This window comes from Rana temporaria, chromosome 2, assembly GCF_905171775.1.
Source record: "Rana temporaria chromosome 2, aRanTem1.1, whole genome shotgun sequence".
Lineage (NCBI taxonomy): Eukaryota > Metazoa > Chordata > Amphibia > Anura > Ranidae > Rana > Rana temporaria.
Window position 1 is genome coordinate 221,889,121 of NC_053490.1, and position 16,121 is coordinate 221,905,241.

Consider the following 16,121-nt stretch of genomic DNA (forward strand, 5'->3'; position numbering starts at 1 on the left):
AACAGGGCCATGGATGAATCCTTGGGGAAAAAAAACAAGCTTACTTACCGACCAACTCGCAGACAACCAAATAAACCTGTCTAACAGTATGCGTTAAAAACAGGGGTTTAGTCCGCACACATTTGCAAAAACATGCGTAAGCCACAGAGCCTCACTACGGCACCCTGGTATCTGTGGTACCTAACACTAACTAATGACATTCCCCACAGTGAAAGTTGCCTTCTGATGGATAGGTGTGGGCAGGTGGCCTGAAGGGGAGCCCACCCCTTCTTTAAGGTACAGGAGCACACTGAACACACTTAGTATTTAGGGGGGAAGGGGTAGAAGCCACTATTAATGTTTTTTTTTACCTTAATGCAGAGAATGCATTAAGGTGAAAAAATTACTTTTACTACTTTAATTCTTCTGAGGATAACGTAAAACCTGTAAGCACTGGCTATGAATGTATTTTTACATTGACATTTGTATTATACTTTTTAAATGTAGCGCTCTGGGGTCTAGTCAGGGAGCTCCTCACAAATTTACTTGCCAAGAGTAGTTATTTTGGTCCATTGATAGGGATCTATTGATTTCTCTATAAACTTGGCCTTGTTGCACTTTTCTCTTCTACCACTAGATGGCCAGGTACTAGATATGAGAAGAGCAACCCAAGGTCAGGTTATGGGTATGTGGGTGTTCCAGACAATGGACAGGGGTTTTCTTTAAGCCCTTGGCCTGCTGGGAGAGCCTATATATTCTGGTGAGGTCGGGTGATCTGTGTTCTGTGCCACCCCTGACTGCCGTCTGGGTGGACGTGTGTCATCTGCACCGGGCTGCTAGGCCGGAGATTGGGCCTATCCTGGGGGCGTCTGGCTGCCAGGCTGTATGAGGGCCTATCCAGAAGTAAGAGGGCAGCGCAGGATTGGGACTGCGGCTTGCAGTCTAACCAAAAGTGACAGTTCTGTCAGAGGTAGAAGGGAAGCTGTCACTACAAAGGGACCAATCGCCTTTGCCAGGGACCACAGTGAGTAACTGAAGCAAGTACCAGAATCATATTCTCACCGAACGGGCACGATGGAGAATCTGGAAACTTCAGGCGGTGATCAAGTCAGGGACCCAACCAGCAGAGGAGACACTTGCAGAGCAGCCTTGTGTGTCAAGCTAGAGACCGAGCCGGTTAGCAGGGGTTAAGCTTGAGAAGTATGTGGAGTGCTAAGCTAGGTATCCAGCAGAGAAGCATGGGTGATGCTTGAGGGGATAGCATTGCCAACCTTGGAGGAGCTCAAGGGATTCAGGGTCAGTGAATCAGTGGGTCTAGTGAGAGACCGGGAGATCAGTGTTGAAGAACTACAAGAAGTAGTTGTAGTGGAGCTGGAAGAACTGATACATTTGAGTTAGGAACTGTTTAAGGACTGTTACCATAGAAGACAGCAATCCTGTACATGCAGAAGTGGCACCTTGCTGGGATCTTTCCCTGCACGGCTGTCGCCCTATTGAAGTCTCAGAGTCTGCAAATAAAGTTTGCTATTATCTAAGGGTGTCCTGACCCTAACCCTCTTTTCCCCAAAATATATAAAAAGGACCGTCAAAAGAAATAAACCTCTTTTACATCCAAGAATTGTCTGGCGCCCAATGACTTTCACAAACTTTGCACCCACTATGCCTTACAACCCACCACATATTGAAGGATGTCAGTTATCTTTGATCTTGGAGGTCCTCATTAGACTGGAAGACTTAAGAGATTCTGCTACATAAAGTTTTGTTCAAAACAACCTTATTTTTTAATGGCTATTCTAGACTAGCTCCTTTAAAAGAGGGTTCTGCACCCTGGTGATCTTTGATCTCCTGCGTTTGTTTAGGTAGATTTCCATATCTCCAAGGATTACCCCTAGCATATATTGAATGACATAGAGGGAGATTCACTAAAACTAGAGGGCCGGATTCATAAAGAAGATACGCCGTCGTATCTCTGAGTCCGGCCGGTCATATCTATGCGCCTGATTCATTCATGCGCCTGATTCATAGTGGCGATTCCATTGCGGTCGGCGTAGAATATGCAAATTAGTCGTTACGCCGATTCACGAATGTACGCTTGCCCGTCGCAGTAAATTTACGCCATTTCCGTAAGAGATATGCGGCGTAAAGATAAAGCTGCCCCTTAGGTGGCGTAGCCAATGTTAAAAATGTACGTTGTTTGCGTAAGTCGTCCGTGAATGGCGCTGGACGCCATTTACGTTAACATCGAAACCAATGACGTCCTTGCGAAGTCATTTAGCGCAATGCACGTCTGGAAATTTTAGGGACGGCGCATGCGCAGTACGATCGGCGCGGGAACGCGCCTAATTTAAATGATCCACGCCCCCTACCCGGATCATTTGAATTAGGCGGGCTTGCGCCGGGCGGATTTACGATACGCCGCCGCAACTTTACAGGTAAGTGCTTGTGAATCAAGCACTTGCCCGTGAAAACTTGCGGCGGTGTAACGTAAATGTGATACGTTACGCCGCCGCAGATTTACGCAAATATACGTGAATCTGGCCCAGAGTTAGTAAAATCTGGTCCAGGTGTATATAGAAACCAAAAGAAAAAAGTGTAATACTGCGCTAACAAAGAAAAATAATTACCAAAACCCTTTTTTTTTGTATATAGAACCCAGTCAGCTTTCAGGTTTTATTATCAAAGCTTATAGTGGTTCTAAAGGCAGAATGCTTTTTATCTTAAAGGATCACTAAAGGAATTTTCTTTTTAGCTAAATAGCTTCCTTTACCTTATTGCAGTCCTGGTTTCATGTCCTCATTGCTTGTTTTTGCTCTGATGTTGCTGTAAAACTGCTCTGTTGTGGACACTTCCTGGTTGTCTGGCTCCGTATGAAAAAAGTCATGGGAGAGTTTAGTTTCGTTTTCCTAGCCATGACTCTCTATGGCACTGTCCAGCACAGAGGCATGAAATAACATGCAAAGACTAAATTAGTTTCACTTTCGTTTTTGCATCTAGAAAGGAACATTATATGATTGATTTTTATCTATTTTTAATCGTTTTTAAAAGGAATCAGTTAACTATTATGTCTCTATACCCTGTAAACAGTCATTTCAGCAAAAAAAAATGTTTCCTTTAGTGATCCTTTAATGCATTCTATGCATTAAAGTGATTGTAAAGTTTTTTTTTTTTTAAATAACAAACATCTTACTTACCTCCACTGTGAAGCTTGTTTTGCACCTATCCCGCAACTTCTGGGATCCCTTGGCAGCTCTCATGGCTCCTCCCCACATCAGATAACCCCCTAGGAGAAGAGCTCTCTCAGGCGGTTACCTTGAGGGTGCGCTCCCAGGTCATTCATTCGGCGTCCATAGCTGCCGAATGTATGACTCAGCCCTGCCCCCCGGCGCCCACGTTATTGGATTTGATTGACAGGAGCGGGAGCCAATGGCTGCACTGCTATCAATCTATCCAATAAAGAGCCAGTACCCCATGGAGAGAGGGAGAGTGTGTCACCACCAAGTGAATTTCACAGCTCAGGTAAGTAAAACAGGGGGCTGGGGGGCCGTGACTGGCAGAAGTTTTTTCACCTTAATGCATACCCCTTTAAAAACAGTTTAAAAAAAAACTGTGTGCAGCAGCCCCCCGCCCACCCTCCCTCAGCCCCCATACTTATCTGAGCCCCAACTCGATCCAGCGATGTTACCCAAGAGCTTTGGCTGTCTTTCCCTCCTGATTGGCTGAGACACAGCAGTGGGTGCCATTGGCATCCGCTGCTGTCAATCATAGTCAGTGAGCCAATGAGAAGAGAGAGGGGGTGGGGCGGGTCCCGCCATGGCAAGCTACTTGTTGTGGGGACACTCTGCAGGAGGGAGGGGCCAGGCGCACCCGTGAGGGACCTGAGAAGAGGAGAATCTGGGCTACTGTGTGCAACACCACTGCAACAGAGCAGGTAAGTATAACATGTTTGTTATTTTTAAACAAATAAACAAGACGTTTATATCACTTTAATTGAACACGCTGAAGCTGATTGGCTACCATGCACATGTACTAGCTTCTGAGTGCTCCAGTTTTAGAAAAACTCCCCCAAATCGTCCATATTGCCTGAACTTCTAAGTTTTAAAAGAAAGCTATTTATTAATTAGGAAATGTGCCTTGGCATATCCTTGGCAACAAAAAACAATTGTAAGTACTGCTGAAACTCTTGCAAATAGTTCTGAAACAGCGAGTACGACTGTTTCACAACATCGAAACTGTCTGCATGATCATCTGCAATTCTAAAAAGAAAACTCCACAAAGTAAAGTGAACCTGTCTATTCAAGATAACTGTGTTCCTAGTTCTGACCTGCTTGCTGTCTTCTTAAATGTAATGCTTTTATTCTGCGCTATGACACCTAACTATTTGTGTCATTTTATTGTAATACTATCCATAGAAAAACCTTTCCAGCTTAATTTGCAAACATTTTCTCACAATAATTAGGTAGTATTTTACAGAGCAACCAGCTAGGGGGGAACACTGTAAAAAGGATAATTTATTACAAATACAAAATACAAATTACCTAACTATCAACTGTTCTAATCCTTTCTTAAACATCCTTTCTTGGTTGCACAAGTATGTAGAAAGAGATACAGAGAAAGAGGAAGCCCCAGTGTAGTACGTGACCAGCCTAAAGACATCTGAGAAATGGAAGTTTTAAAAAAGTAACATATTGCCCATGAACAGGGAGGGGGGAGGGAAGAGATGCCATTGGCGGTTGGTAGATCTCGAAGTTGAGCTTTAATCAAGATTTAAATTATGTAAAACAGGTGTTAAGTGTGTTCTTATACCAACATATTCACCTCTACTATTGCTAGAAAATGTAACAGAGTACAGTGGCTTATTCCTTTACAATGTTTATTCAATCAGTTCTATAATGATAGTGTCTACATAAGGCTGTTTTTACACTGAGACGCTACACAGGCACTATAGCGCTACAAATAGCACCTGCATAGCGCATGAAAGCCTGAGTGCTTTCACATTGTAGCGGTGCGCTGGTAGGACGGTAAAAAAAGTCCTGTAAGCCACATCTTTGCAGAGCTGTATTAGCCCGAGCCATGATGACATCGCTCCCGGGCATGCGCATGGGAGCCCTTCATTTCAGCAGGATACGCCAAACCTGCATGCGCATGGGCCGCTGATGTCAGTGGCTGCATTCAGGGTCGATATCTCCCAAACCTTGCAGGTTCAGGAGATATTCTTTTTACCTACAGGTGAGTGAGTGAGTAAGTGAGTAAATTGTATAGTGCTACAAATGCGAACTAAATCGCCTATAGGCTTACCTGTAGGTAAAAATCACCAAACAGCAATACAGCAAAAACTGCTTTAAAAAGAAGATTAAAAATATTAGATGCTGTATACCTATTTCTATCCCCTATCTTAGTTATGTTGTGCCATGCATATAGAACATTGTCAATTTGATCTGTACAGCATCGTTATTGTACTCATGACTAGCGCTAGAATATTCTGCGACTTAGGCAAGACCTAATATTTGAACCCCCCTCCCATGAGCAAGGGGGGTGAAGGGTAGGTGACAGAGTATAGGGTGGTAGGTGAGACAGTATAGGGGCTGGGCTGGGTGTGGCAGAATAGGGGATATGTAAGGCAGTATGGGAGGGTAGGTGAGGCAGTATGGGGGAAGGTGAGGCCATATGAGGGGTGGGTGAGGCTGTGTGTGGGGTGGGTGAGGTGGTATGAGGGGTGGGTGTGGTCATATGAGGGGTGGGTGGGTCCTTATGAGGGGTGGGTGAGTCAGGTGAGGGGTAGGTTAGGCATTATGAGAGGTGGGTAAGGCAGTATGAGGGGTGGGTGAGGCAGTATAAGGGGTAGGTGGGGTAGTATGGGGAGTGGGTTAGGCAGTATGAGGGGTGGGTGAGGCAGTATGGGGGTGGGTGAGGCAGTATGAGGGGCAGTATGAGGAGTGGGTGAGGCAGTATGGGGGTGGGGGAGGCAGGATGAGGGGTAGGTGAGGCAGGATGGGGGTGGGTTAGGCAGTATGAGGGGCAGTTTGAAGGGTAGATGAGGCAGTATGGTGGGTGAGTAAGGCAGTATGGGGGGTGGGTGAGGCAGTATAAAGGGTAGGTGAGGCAGTATAAAGGGTAGGTGAGGCAGTATGAGTGGTGGGTGAGGCAGTATGAGCTGTAGGTGAGGCAGTATGTAGGATAGGTGAGGCAGTATGAGGGGTGGGTGAGGCAGTATGGGAGGTGGGGGAGACAGTATGAGCTGTAGGTGGGGCAGTATAGAGGGTAGGCGAGGAGGGGGAGAGGTGGGAAGACATTTTTAAAGGTACCAGCGGCACGATATTTAGCTCACCTGTGTCCCTTAGTGCCGCTAGTCAGCCTGAAATATCTGTGCAGAGCCTGCCCTGTATCCCAGTTCACTTCCTGCAGTGATGTCACTCCCTGGCTGGGTAGGTCTCATGGAGGAAGTTCAGTTCTTGCCCTCCTCCCTCTCTAAATGTCAGGCCCTCAGGGCAGGGAAAGCATGTGATTGCACCTCCCCAGGCCCCAACTTTCAGAGAAGGAGGAGGTCAAGAACGGAGGAGGGGGATGTCTGGGGACCACATCGCCATTGCTGCTCAGCCTATTTTCTCTGACAGATCTGATTGCTGAGGCTAAATGGCTAGGCTCTATGCAGCAGTAGGGACTAACTGGGCATTTGGGCAGGGTGCTCTGGGGGGATTCAGATCCCCCTAGCCCTCTTTCATCTATGCCCCTGCAGCAGAGAGTAGGGAAACCAGCAGCCATGGCTGTGCTCTAGGCAGCAGTGTACCCTAGGTGGCTGCCTAGTTTGTTTGGCCCTAATTGTATGATATGTTATATTTGTCTTTTTGTAGAAAATGTACTCCCTCTAACACTACTGAAGAAGCAAATGTTCTGCTAAACCTGTTGAGAAGAGCTGGCTATACATTTGATTCATATATAGTGAGTCTTTAGTGAAAAAAATTGTAGCGCTCTGTTTCATAAAACAGTACTAGTAAAGTGATTATATTAAAATAAATAAACACATAAAAATTATCACATAAAAATTAACAAGTGAAAGTGAATTAATAGTGCATGTGAATGATCCATAATCCAATCCCATTGAAAAAGTCTATACTGACGAAACATGTCTGAGCGGGGCCTGCACGGCAACTTTTTGTGATCCCTATACGTACTATCACCGCCGAGGGAGGTAGCTGTTCTGGCTGGGGAAGTGAGCGAGTAAGTGGAGGGTGAGATCTGCTGGGTGTTCTGCAGGGCCGGACTGGGAATGAAAACCAGCCCTGGAAATAATTTCATACCAGCCCCATAGCGTTATTATACCAGCCCAACAGCATAACGTCATTATTTTCTTGTTCATTAAAGGGAAAATCATACATTTTAAAGCACATTTGAAGAGTGTATTATGTATAGATTCGACACATATGAAAGCATATAGGGATATATGTACATATATATATATATATATATATATATATATATATATATATATATATATAGAGAGAGAAAGAGAGAGAGAGATAGAGGAGAGAGAGAGAGAGAGACAACGAACAGTTAAAAGAGGTAGCTTAAAGCAAAATTTCACCCAAAAAGTGATGTTCTGCTTGTCTGCCTTCTCCCCCTTTTGGCACTTTAAAAAAAATGTTGTGGGTTGATTGGGGGCAACCCAAGCAGGACAAGCCCCCCCCCCCCTGCAGCTTTCTGGTTACACGGCACAGGCCCCAGACCAGGAACATTTCAAAAGTGCATCGCAGTTTGCACATGTACAGTGGGAATCTGGCTGTAAAGCACAGCTGGTTTTCCAAGGGTAAGCATTCCAGTGCCGGGAGCCAGAGGACCAACAAAGAGCCAGCTTGGGTAAAGAGTGCTGAATCCTTACAGGTAAGTGTCCCATTATTAAAGGTCTGCAGCTACAGGATTTGTAGCTGCTGACTTTTAATTATTTGTTTCATTGCTGATGGGGACACTGCTGATGGGTACACCAATGATGGGGACGCTGCTGATGGGGGCACCGCTGATGGGGACACCGCTGATGGGGACACCAATGATGGGGACGCTGCTGATGGGGACACCGCTGATGGGGACACCGCTGATGGGGACACCGCTGATGGGGACACCAATGATGGGGACGCTGCTGATGAGGACACCGCTGATGAGGACACCGCTGATGGGGACACCGCTGATGGGGACACCGGTGTCCCCATTTGTGTTGTTCCCATCAGCAATGTCCCCATGTCCCCATCAACAGCATCCCCATCAGCAGTGTCCCCATCATTGCTGATGGGGACACTGCTGATGGGTACACCAATGATGAGGACGCCACTGATGGGGACACCGGTGTCCCCATCAGTGGTGTCCCCATCAGCAATGTCCCTATCAGCAGTGTCCCCATCAACAGCATCAGCAGTGTCCCCATCATTGCTGAGGGGGACGCTGCTGATGGGGACGCTGCTGATGGGGACACCGCTGATGGGGACACCGGTGTCCCCATTTGTGGTGTCCCCATCAGCAATGTCCCCATGTCCCTATCAGCGGTGTCCCCATTAGTGGTGTCCCCATCAGCAATGTCCCGATCAGTGGTGTCCCCATCAACAGCATCCCCATCATTGCTGATGGGGACACTGCTGATGGGTACACCAATGATGGGGACGCTGCTGATGGGGACACCGCTGATGGGGACACCGGTGTCCCCATTTGTGGTGTCCCCATCAGCAATGTCCCCATCAACAGCATCCCCATCAGCAGTGTCCCCATCAGTGGTGTCCCCATCAACAGCATCCCCATCATTGCTGATGGGGACACTGCTGATGGGTACACCAATGATGAGGATGCCACTGATGGGGTCACCGGTGTCCCCATCAGCGGTGTCCCCATCAGCAGCATCCCCATCAACAGCATCCCCATCAGCAGTATCCCCATCATTGCTGAGGGGGACACTGCTGATGGGTACACCAATGATGAGGACGCCGCTGATGGGGTCACTGGTGTCCCCATCAGCCGTGTCCCCATCAGCAGTGACCCCATGTCCCCATCAACAGCATCCCCATCAGCAGTGTCCCCATCAGCAGTGATCCCATGTCCCCACTGCTGATGGGCACACCAATGATGGGGACGCCGCTGATGGGGATGTCGGTGTCCCCATCAGCCATGTCCCCATCAGTGGTGTCCCCATCAACAGCATACCTATCATTGCTGATGGGGACACTGCTGATGGGGACGCCGCTGATGGGGACACCGCTGATGTGTCCCCATTAGCGGTGTCCCCATTAGTGGTGTCCCCATCAGAGGTGTCCCCATCTCCCCTGTAGTGTGCTTCTCAGTGTTGTGCAACACAATAACATGATCAGCATCTTACCTCTGTACTAGATCATTTCTTGTCTTCTGCAGCTACCGTCTCCGAGGCGCGGCACCTCCCCTCTTCCCGCTCGCTGTTTGAAGTTGCGATCCCACGAGTGACGTCACAGGCGCGGCACCTCCCCTCTTCCCGCCCACTGTTTGAAGTTACGAGCCGAGACTCGAGAGACAACACAGGCGTGGCACCTCCCCTCTTCCCGCCCACTGTTCGAGCTTCTCCCTCACTGGTGCGGTGCTAACGCAGCCCCTCACGGGCAGATGGAACGGGGAAAGCAGCGCCACCACACCGCGGCGTTCTGACGTTCTGCTGCTCGGCTCCTCCCCTCGGGCACATGATCACTCTGCATCTCCTCAGGCATGCGCGCGCCAGATCAGATGCAGTACAGCGGCGATGGCGGCCGCAGCTCTCCGGCCTGCCGCTGCTTTTTGAATGGTGACAGGCAGGCAAAAGCGGCCTCAGGGGACTGAATGAAAACGGCCTACCGGGATATTTCCCGGGATCCCGGTAGGCCAGTCCGGCCCTGGTGTTCTGTGTCTGCTGTGACCGCAATAACCTAATCTCTTACTGCAAGTCTCCTTCATTAGAGAACTTTTTTGATTGAAGTGTCTGTGTGAATTTTATAACATGTGAGTACAATGAGTGAGGATTTGTGAGCACTTTTTAATAAATTGGTTTTACATACTTTACCATTGGAAGCATTTTATTAATTTTTTCGTGATTTGTGATCACCATTGGAATTGACTATCAACTCGCGTGGGTTATCAAGCTATTGTGTCGAACATGTGAATGTGAGGCATATTGTTTTGGTGAGTTTTTTTCCTTTGGGAGTGGATTCACAAGCACATGAGGTGTGGTGGAAAGTTTGTATCAAGATTTCTTCAAGAAAGATACCATTCATTGATCAATCACTGCTTAATCACTTGAAGATTGGTGTGATTTATGGACACTTTTATATGAATTTATTTTCTTTTCAACTTTCTTTATATGTTTATGGATCATTCACATGCACTATTAATTCACTTTCACTTGTTATGTGCTAATTTGTATGTGTTTTAATATAACCACTAACATTTATGTTATTTTAATATAATCACTTTACTACAGTGCTTTAAGTGGGCCAAAAGAGGTGCCGGTACTCTATTAGGCGCCGGTGCTCTCCCCCCCCCCCCCCCCAATACTGAACATGAAAATACCCTTAGAAAGTACCCTGAAAAAGAGCTACTGTAGAAAGAGCTACTGAACATAAATGCTAAATTCAGGTAAGTGCTTTTTACAGGGAAAGGGGCAACAATGGGCACAGTGGCATCATGGGGCACAGTGGTGACAAAGGGCACAGAGGTGACAATTGGCACAGTGGCATCATGGGGCACAGTGGTGACAATGGGCACAGTGGCATCATGGGGCACAGTGGTGACAATGGGCACAGTGGCATCATGGGGCACAGTGGTGACAATTAAAGGGCACAGTGGTGACAATTAAAGGGCACAGTGGTGACAATTAAAGGGCACAGTGGTGACAATTGGCACAGTGGCAACAATTGAGGGGCACAGTGGCTGCATTTGATGGCATGGCACAGTGGTGACAATTGATGGAACAGTGGCTGCGTTTGATGGCATGGCACAGTGACTGCGTTTGATGGCATGGCACAGTGGTGACAATTGATGGCACAGTGGCTGCGTTTGATGGCACAGTAGCTGCGTTTGATGGCATGGCACAGTGGTGACAATTGATGGCACAGTTGCTGTTTGATGGCATGGCACAGTGGTGACAATTGATGGCACAGTGGCTGCATTTGGTGGCATGGCACAGTGGTTGCATGTGATGGGCACAGTGAGGCTTCATTTTTTTTTTTTTTTTTTCCCCCCCCCCCCCCCCCCCCAATTTTGAGCACCAGCCGCCACTGTTCCAGACATTTGTAATGTTTGTAGATCCTGGGACACACACACACATGTGTGAAGGTAAAGTGTCTGCAGGGAAAAGTCAGGGAAGGGAGGGGGAGATATAACAACCATCTGAGAGGAGCAGTGTGACAGGCAAAGATGAATGGATCTGTGTGAGGACGACAGGGAGCAGGACGGCCGGCCAGATAGTGGCTGAGGAAGGGAGGAAGATGCCAGGGAGAGAGAGAGAGCATTGCAGACACAGCCAGAACTGACCTGTAAAGCCAACGTGAGGAGACCTGTTACCACTGCTGCCCGAACCTGCTGGGAGGAAACTTCAAAGGCCCCCCATGCACCTAGGACCCCTGGGCAGTTCACAGAAGTGCCTGTGCATTAAGACAGGAAAGCCCTCCCCCGCTCTCACAGTGTCCTATATGAGGATCACGTGTGGCTAGAACAGGGAGGCAGATCGGTGCGCTGTGACAGTTACAGAAATGATGCCGACAGGAGGGAGAGATACACAGCATTGGTTCTGTAACTGTCAAAGCGCACCGATCTGCCTCCCCATCAGCGGGCCCCACTCGGCTGCGGGCCCGCGGGTAGTTCCGCCACTGATCATCATATTCCTGGCCTGGGGCTGCGTTCCAGTACGGGAAACCCACTTACTGGGCGCACGGAGAGGTGCTGGTACTTTCCAGGGCCATTTTTGGAAGTGGCGGTACTGAGTACCGCCGCGTTCCGGCCCAGTTAAAGCACTGCTTTACTAGTACTGTTTTATGAAACAGAGCGCTACTATTTTTTTCACTAAAGATTCACTATATACATTTCTATTTAGGTAGCAGCTGTAGGTAATCAAGTTTATCCTGTGCGCAGTGGTGGTTTAGAAAGTTACTAGGGGGTGTTAATTAGTTTTGTTTACCAGTGTTTATACATTTGATTTAACCACTTCATTACTGGGCACTTAAACCCCCTTCGTGCCCAGACCAATTTTCAGCTTTCAGCGCTGACGCAACACTGTACCCAAATTATATTTTTATAATTTTTTTCCCACAAATAGAGCTTTCTTTTGGTGGTATTTGATCATCTCTGCAATTTTTATTTTTTGCGCTATAATCAAAAAAAGACAGAAAATTTTGAAAAAAAAACACAATATTTTTTACTTTTTGTTATAATAATATCCCAATTAAAAAAAAAAAAATTCCCTTGGTTTAGGCCGATACGTATTCTTCTACATATTTTTGTTTTAAAAAATTGCAATAAGCGTATATTGATTGGTTTGCGCAAAAGTTATAGTGCCTACAAAATAGGGGATAGATTTATGTTTTTGTTTTGTTTTTTACTAGTAATGGCGGCGATCTGCGATTTTTTGGTCAGGCCTGCGATATTGCGGCGGACGTATCGGTCACTTTTGACACAATTTTGGGACCATTCACATTTATACAGCGATCAGTGCTATAAAAATCCACTAATTACTGTATAAATGTGACTGGCAGTGAAGGGGTTAACACTAGGGGGTGAGGAAGGGGTTAAATCCTGGGTGTGTTCTAACTGTGTGGGGGGTGACTGGGGGAGGTGACTGATCTGTGTCCCTATGTACAAGGGACACAGATCGGTCTCCTCTCTCCCTGACAGGACGTGGAGCTCTGTGTTTACACACAGAGCTCCACGTTCCTGCTGTCACCGCCGATCGCGGGTACCTGGCGGACATCGCAGCCGCCAGGCACACGCATCGGCTTCCCAGCGATGCGCCGGGCACGTTGTTTCCCCACTGCGCGCCCCCAGCGAGGCGCATTGGGGAATGTCAACAACAGGACATCCAAAGACGTCCACTCGCCACTTGAGAGCCGCGCTGTGGATGTCTTTCGTCTATAACAAATATATGGAACTGGCAAGTACTTTTATGAAAATAGCCTAATGACCTGTACACACGATCGGTCAATCCGATGAGACCGGTCTGATGGATTTTTCCATCAGGCCGCGTACACACCATCGGTCCAAACCGATGAAAACGGACCGAAGTCCAGTTTCATCGGTCCAAACCGTCCGTGTGTACGCCCCATCAGTCTTTTGTCATTCGGACAAAAGTTAGAGAACTTGCTTTAAAATCGAACCGATGGACCGCTGTCCGATAGGTCCAAACCGATGGTTAGTACACAAAAGCATCGGTTCAAAACCCGCGCATGCTCAGAATCAATTTGACACATACTTGGAAGCAATGAACTTTGTTTTTTTCAGCACGTTGTGTGTTTTACGTCACCGCATTCTGACCCGATCGGTTTTTGGAACGATGGTGTGTACGCACATCAGGCCATCGGTCTGCTTCAGCGGTGAACCAATGAAAATGGTCAGTCGGACCATTCTCATCGGATGGATCGACCGTGTGTACGCGGCCTCAGTTAACCGATGAAGCTGACTGATGGTCAGTCGTGCCTACACACCATCGGTTAAAAAAACGATCGTGTCAGAACGCAGTCACGTAAACCACGTACGACAGCACTATAAAGGCGAAATTCAAATCCAATGGCTGCTTTTGCTGATTCCGTGTTACCGCGTGTTAGTAAAAGTTTGGTTCAAGCCGATTCGCGCTTTTCAGTCTGTGTGCTTTGCAGATAATTTTCTCGTATTCAGTTTGTGCTTGTGGGTTCGTATCTGTCTTTCAGTTCTTGCAGTCAGGTCATATCTGTTTTGCAGTGCGTTCCTGTCCACTCGATTTCTGTTTTTCAGGTCGTTCTTTACAGGCCTTGCTGTACTTGGGTGCTTTCTGTTTTAAGTGCGTTCTGACCAGCCGACCGGTTTGAAGCCATGTTGGAAGTGCGTTCTCATTCTCGAGTTCATGCTGCATATGGTGACTGGGAAAAAAAAAACGCCAGACTGGTGACTGGGAAAAAAAAATGGGAATCAATCTCACCTTCGTTGAGAACCCTTCACTGACTGCCAGTAAAAGACAGAATTGCATTTAAAGCACTCTGCCTGACACATAAGTGCATCCATGGGAAGGCTCCGCAATATCTTTGCGACAAGATAGAACCTCACAATTCGAATCGCGTTCTGCGATCCACCGACCAAAATCTGGTCAGGGTACCAAAAACCAAATACAAGTCCAAAGGAGAAAGAAGGTTTGCTTTTCAGGGTCCTAGACTATGGAACGCTTTACCAACCAGCATTCGGTTGGAGGAAAACCACCTGACTTTCAGAAGACAGATCAAAACTCTGCTCTTTTGATGTCATGAGACACTAACAACTAGCGCCCAGAGGCGATTCAGTTCGCATGCGCCGCGCTTTATAAGTTTTTCATTCATTCATTCATTCATTCATTCATTCATATGGGCTGTCTTCTGCAGTTCATAATCTTTCCTGATCTGTGGCCGTGAACAGGGCGAGGAGGAGTTTATGGGCCAAGAATTGGTTGCGCCAGTGTGACCAATTCTCTCATATGCCTTTGCTTAGGGAAATCCAGGAGAATAACCCTGATGATTTCAGGAACTTTCTCCGTATGATGGACGCCGTTTTCCACCGTCTTTTGGATATTCTGTCCCCCTATATCACGAGGCAGGACACTGTGATGCGCCAAGCCATCACGGCCGAGCAGATGCTCTTTGCCACGTTGAGGTACCTGGCGACTGAGAGAAGCCTGCAGGACCTAAAGTTCTCGACAGGCATCTCCCCCCAGGCGCTTGGGATCATCATCCCGGAGACGTGTTCTGCCATCATACAAGTGATGCAGAAGGACTATATTAAGGTAAGTTTTCTCCTTTAACATCACAATTTATGTCTTGAATGTATGCTAATGTCTTGTATTTCTTGCACCATTCCCTAATTACCATGATTGTAATATGCTGTGAATGTCTCCTTTGTCCCCATGCATGTTGTAAGCTCCTTTTTTGGCCTACATACTTATTTTCCTTCACTAACCTGTCCAGCATGCTATCCTAGGCCAAAACACACCTAACCTAGTCTGTTTACAACTTGTTTTTTGCCTGCTCCATTGTAGTTCTGCCCCCCCCCCCCCTTAAAACTTCAATGGCCCATCAGAGGGGTGAGGAGTCTGATAAGTGGGCTTTTTTTTTTTGGCATGAAATACTCACTCCAATAAATGTTATACTGATGTTGCACAAGGATGTCTTTTGTATTGTGCTTGCAATGTTTATGTGCAAAAGTACAATTTTTTTTTTTGTTTGACTTCACAGTTTCCTCCCACGACACAGGAATGGCAGACTGTGGCTTCCCAATTTGCCCAGCGGTGGGAGTTCCCTAACTGCGGAGGGGCAATAAATGGGAAACATGTCCGCATAGTGCCACCACCCCATTCGGGGTCATACTATTTCAACTATAAAGGTTTTCATAGTATTGTGTTGATGGCGGTGGTGTCGGCACAGTATGAGTTTTTGTATGTGGACGTGGGGAAGAACGGCCGGATGTCCGGAGTATTCGTGCAGACGGAGTTTGCCCAACGTCTCCAGACTGGTGGTCTGGCACTGCCATGGGATGAAGACAATGTGGAGGGACTCCCTTTCGTGTTTGTCGCGGATGAAGCTTTCGAGCTTGGACCACACCTCATGAGGCCGTTTCCCCAGAGGACCCTCACTCCGGAGAGGAGGGTTTTGAATTTCCGGCTAGCCAGAGCCCGGAGGGTTGTCGAGAATGCCTTCGGGATAATGGCCAGCCGGTTCCGCCTTTTCCTGACAGCCATACACATGGCGGAATACAAACTGAACACTGTAATTTTTTCCTGCTGCATTCTTCATAATTTTTTGCGCAGTCATTCTGAGACCTACATTTCAAACATTGGGCCTGAGGCCAGACAATCATCAGAGAACCTTACTGGCCTGGACACTGGCCATACTGGCTTGGCCCCCCTTAATCCTGTTGAGAGCTACAGCTCCTACCTTGCTGACCAGTTGCAAAATATGGAG